Below are 762 nucleotides of genomic sequence, written 5' to 3' on the forward strand. Positions count from 1 at the left end.
TCAAGAGTCAGACCTCCAGCCAACTGAGACACCCAGATGCCTCAATCTTTCTTAGCGTAATATAACTATTATAAGCATTAAGTTGTATATATAAAGTCTTTAGAAATACTACATGGCATAAAATAAATATTCCATAAATGTTAACTGTTTTTGTTATTAATCGTGTTATTACATATTTTCCTGACTTTTCTTCTCCCTCTTAAGGTAAGTATTTCCCTGGTCTAATTCCAGCTGCTCTGTCTTCACAAAGATTGACCTAATAGTTAGGCTTTGTCTTTCCTGTGGTGCTCATCTCTCCCCCTTCCCTAATTTTACCTTGTAGCATGTAGGGAAAACTGATTTTTTCAGAGTTTTCTTTACATGCTAAAACTCTGTATTAACCAGTTTTCCCTTTGGTTTTCCTATCCGACCCTTCATAGCCACACTATTGAAAGAGTGTTTAGAATTCTCTGCCTTTAAGTTTTATTCACTTCTTTACCAACTGAGATCTGGCTTCCACACCCAACCTATTAAAACCATTTTTCTTAAGGTTGACCAAATTTACAAAGGTAGTTGGCCTAGCAAAAACTCGAAGCGAACCCATTGTTTTTGTGATTGCACCAAGCTGCACTCCTAGAGAAAATTACGGAACTGCACTGAGCTGCCGCACTTCATATTCAAGATTTCAACCTCAAATTGACACTGAACACTGCCCAACAACCAATCCATGTTTCCCTAGTACCTTACTGTCCCACTCCCTGAGATGACTAGTTTATACCTTTT

Source organism: Suricata suricatta, chromosome 11 (genome assembly GCF_006229205.1).
Source record: "Suricata suricatta isolate VVHF042 chromosome 11, meerkat_22Aug2017_6uvM2_HiC, whole genome shotgun sequence".
Classification (NCBI taxonomy): Eukaryota; Metazoa; Chordata; class Mammalia; order Carnivora; family Herpestidae; genus Suricata; species Suricata suricatta.